Source organism: Populus alba, chromosome 8 (genome assembly GCF_005239225.2).
Source record: "Populus alba chromosome 8, ASM523922v2, whole genome shotgun sequence".
Classification (NCBI taxonomy): domain Eukaryota; kingdom Viridiplantae; phylum Streptophyta; class Magnoliopsida; order Malpighiales; family Salicaceae; genus Populus; species Populus alba.
Window position 1 is genome coordinate 16,776,094 of NC_133291.1, and position 4,521 is coordinate 16,780,614.

At 35.5% G+C, this 4,521-nt stretch overlaps 2 pseudogenes; both read left to right on the forward strand.

Annotated features, from left to right (window-relative positions):
• On the forward strand, positions 1–1,761 carry LOC118046662 (carbamoyl phosphate synthase arginine-specific large chain, chloroplastic-like; annotated as a pseudogene).
• Positions 1,762–1,852: 91 nt separating this feature from the next.
• On the forward strand, positions 1,853–3,858 carry LOC140954293 (carbamoyl phosphate synthase arginine-specific large chain, chloroplastic-like; annotated as a pseudogene).
• Positions 3,859–4,521: the final 663 nt, after the last annotated feature.

Below are 4,521 nucleotides of genomic sequence, written 5' to 3' on the forward strand. Positions count from 1 at the left end.
ATGAATAACTTAATTTCAACCAAAGTAGTATTAAGTGGATTTGTTGGTGAGATCTTGCAAGTGAAAGCATTGGTTACTACTAGCTTAAAGGTTGGTTTATTGATCATAAATACAATATTTTTCATTGATGATGTAATTTTTGAGCTATAATGTTTTATTAAAAAGAGATCGGATCCATGTAAATGATTGCATACCATCAAATCTATATAAGATATTGTTACTTTATAGTGGAAATAAACTTAAAGTTGTGTGTGGATGATAAACCATTTATTGCTTGTGCAAATCATCTAGAAACACATTTTTATTTTGGTAAATGGAGCATGATTAGAGTTAAAACTAATGTGACTCAACTTGAATTTTCTGTTAAGGTTGATAAAACTGAGGATGAGATATATGATATCCTAACAAGGTTTTTGTTAATCAAAGATCTTAGAAGGAAGATGAAAGTTTTTTCTAATTAATAAAAAAAAATAATAATTTAAAGAGGTAACAGTCTAAATTACTATTTTAATATTGCTAATTTACTAGATAGTCCAGACTTAAAAAAAAAATATAAAAATCCAAAGTTCATAAAAGAAACATTGGATTCAAGTCAACCACTTGAGACAAAATAAAATAAAATTAAGTGTAATCTAATATAAAATTCATGTCAAGATGTAAAAAAACAAAAATTAAAGGAGCTTTAAATAAAGAGAAAATTTGAAATTAAAAAAATTAAATTATGTTAGAAAAAAATAATAGCCCACAAGTTTTGAATCTGTTAGAATTATTAGTGGAATTATTATATAAGATTTTGTAAATTAAAATTTCTAGCACTGTAAATTTATAAAATAAACTTATATTTTACAATAAATTTGACTAATACAAAATTAACTTCTTTAATAGTTTTTATTTATTTATTTCTCGTCAAATTGATATTGATACTTAATGCGTTTGTTTGCGAGTTGATATTTAAGGGATAAAGATCTTATTCTAATAGTGTTAATGTATTGTGATAAATTTTTATTATATAACACTTTTATTTTGGAATTTGTTGTGAGTTGTGAGACTACGATAGGGATGCGCGCAAGTTGCCGAACTTGACTGGGATTTGGAACAATTGAAGTAAAACCTCCGAGTTCCAGATCCAGATTGCAGTCATGCCATTTATGCAGATATGAAAAATGATATCAATGTTGATGAAATCCACGAACTGAGTTTCGTTGATAAATGGTTCCTCACTCAGCATAAGGAGCTGGTGGATGCGGAACAATATCTTATGGCTAGGAGTTTGTCTCATCTGACAAAGGATGGCTTCAGGGAGGTCAAAAAGCATGGTTTCAGTGACAAGCAGATAGCATTTGCTACTAAAATCAACGGAGAAGGAAGTCCGATCAAAACGGGATTCTTTTGGAGTTAATCCGTCATATAAAAGGGTTGATACTTGTGCTGCAGAGTTTGAGGCCAATACTCCCCACATGTACTCCTCCTATGATTCAGAGTGTGAATCAGCTCCCACCAAAAGGAAGAAGGTCTTGATTTTAGGTGGAGGACCCAACCGTATAGATCAGTGAATTGAGTTTGATCACTGTTGTTGCCATGCATCTTTCTCCCTCCAGGCATATGTTTATAATTTTTGCATTATTTATGTTCCCCTGTCTGCCCAGGCAATTTCTCCAAAATACTATGTTAGTTATGCATATTGGAATATCCTACCCTGCCATTTTGTTGATGTTTTGAGATCCACCATGCAACATAACTTTTAAATCTTTTTATTGTTTATTAATTTTTTTGTTTGATAAATCATTGATCATGGTTATCAAGGCTGTGCTATTAATAACAGCACTCTTTTCAATCAAAATTAACTCGTAAAATGTTGATCATGTCTCGTATATTCACTTTGAAGGCAGATCTCGGATTGGTGTTGAAAGTAAGGAGTAATCTATTGTACCACCTACTTTTCTGTAATTGCTTGTATGCTTTGAAAATTTAGAAATGTCTATGTTTTTGGTGTTTTTTCAGTTGGAATTTATTGCAACATGAAGAAGAGCATAAACAAAGGTGAAATGAATCAAACACTACGTAAATTCAAGAAAATATCTGTATCCAGCCTTTTGTGGTTAGAAATATAGAATTACAGTCATGTAAACGTGCTGAATCTGTATAAGGCTGTGCTCTGATTCAGTTTAGCGATAAAATTTCATTTATTCAATAAGTAGCCTAATAGGTTTTCTTAGTTGTGTAGTTAAATAACATGTTGGAACAAATGTAAAGGAATCTGCTTTTGGATGGCTTTGCTACTCAGAGATGGTTACCACTTTGGTACATTTTTTAACGGGGTAGCCTTTCTGCTTTACAGAGTGCAGGATATGAGACATTTATGTTGAATTGAAATCCTGAGACTGTGTCCACAGATTATGACACAAGTGATTGTCTTGACTTTGAACCCTCGACAGAAGAAGACGTTCTGAATGTTATTGAATTGGAAAGACCTGATGGGATCATTGTACAGTTTGGTGGTCAAACACCCCTGAAGCTGGTCCTGCCCATCCAGCAGTATCTGGACAAGCATAAGCCTCTCAGTGTTTACACATATGGTGCACATCATCACCTGATTCTATTGATGCTGCTGAGGACAGAGGGAGGTTCAATGCAATTCTAAAAGAGTTAAACATTGAACAACCAAAAGGAGGCATTGCTAAGAGTGAGGCCGATGCTTTAGCCATTGCGGCAGCCATAGGTTTCCCAGTCGTTGTCTGTCAATCTTATGTCTCAGGTGGCTGGGCAATGGAGATAGTATATAGTGATGACAAGCTTGTGATGTATCTCGAAAATGCTGTTGAAGTTGATCCCTGTGTTGATAGATAAATATTTATCTGATGCTGTTGAGATTGATGTGGACGCACTTGCAGACTCACACAATAATGTGGTTATTGGAGGAGTAATGGAGCACATTGAGCAGGCTGGGGTCCATTCTGGCGACTCAGCTTGCATTCTTCCCTCACAAACTATCTCATCTTCCTGCTTGACCACAATTAGGTCATGGACTAAAAAGCTGGCAAAGAGTCTGAATGTTTGTGGTCTCATGAACTGCCAATACACAATCACAGTGGACGTGGAAGTTTTTCTGCTTGAGGCAAATCCTTGTGCATCTCGTATGGTTCCATTTGTCTCCAAGGCAATTGGCCATGCACTAGCTCAGTATGCTGCTCTTTTTATGTCTGGAAAGTCACTTAATGAGATACTTTTCACATAAGAGGTAATCCCACCACATGTTGCAATTAAAGAAGCGATTCTTCCATTTTTTGAAGTTCCCAGGCTGTGATGTACTGTTAGGGCTTGAGATTAGGAGTGCCACTGAGGTAATGGGTATTGATTTTCTGGTTGCCATTGCATTTGCCAAGGCTCAAATTGCTGCTGGGCTGAACCTACCACTTTCTGGCAGTGTTCCTTAGCCTAAATGACTTGACAAAATCCCATCGAGAAAGGCTGGCAAAGGCCTTTCTAGGACTCAGGTTCAGGATTGTTTCAACTTCTGGAACAGCTCACTTTCTGGAATTGAAAGGTATCTCAGTGGACAGAGTGCTGAAGATGCATGAGGGACAGCCACATGCTGGCGATCTTGCTAATGGGCATATTCAATTGATGGTAATTACTAGCTCTGGCGATTCACTTGATCAAATTGATGGCCAGCAATTGAGGATGGCACTTGATTATAGAGTTCCTATAATAACAACAGTTTCTGGTGCTTTGGCAACTTCAACTGCAATAGAGAAATTAAAATCTTGCACTATTGAAGTGAGGGCCCTTCAGGACTTTTTTAATGTTGACGTAGATAATAGTAAAAATTGCTGCCAGCATCTTCTTCTCTATGATTGAGGGGGAAATTCCAGTAAGTGATCCAGTCTATTATGTTTATTTTGTTATCTGTTAAATGTGGTTTGTTGTTACTATTGTTTGGGGTAGATTTTCTATTCAGTTATATGTTATTATCAATGTTTAGCTGCCCATCCGTTTCATTTCCACGAGCTGATTAATACTAACCTGGGAATGTGTAGTAGGGACACGAATTTATCTATAGTTTGAAACATGACCCTGCCAGAAACTTAGTTCAGGCATGTCAAATGAATCTGTTGCCAGAAACTTAATTCAGGGATAGCAAATTAATAATTTGTTCAACACAATTTGAATAATCTTTGCCTTCCTTACCCTTACCCTCTCTAAAGACATGTTTGAGTGAGTCAAACATGTAATAAATTTCCATGTTTAATCTGTTGGTTTGTGTTCACAGAACGAGCAAGAGCATCATTAGTTATGTTATCATGAAGGAGCATGTTATTAGTTTCCGTTTCTTGTGAAGGAAAATAGCTATGCTGCTATGTATGGGAAAATGATTGGTCTCTTATCACTTGAAAGGGCAAAATACTAGTGAGAAAATAGAGGTTTTTTAATTTTTAATTTGAAATGTAGTGAGCTTTGAGGTTATAGTAATAGTGTCTTTTTCAGAGGCTGAAGTAAGTCTCCTCTGTAATTTATGCTTTC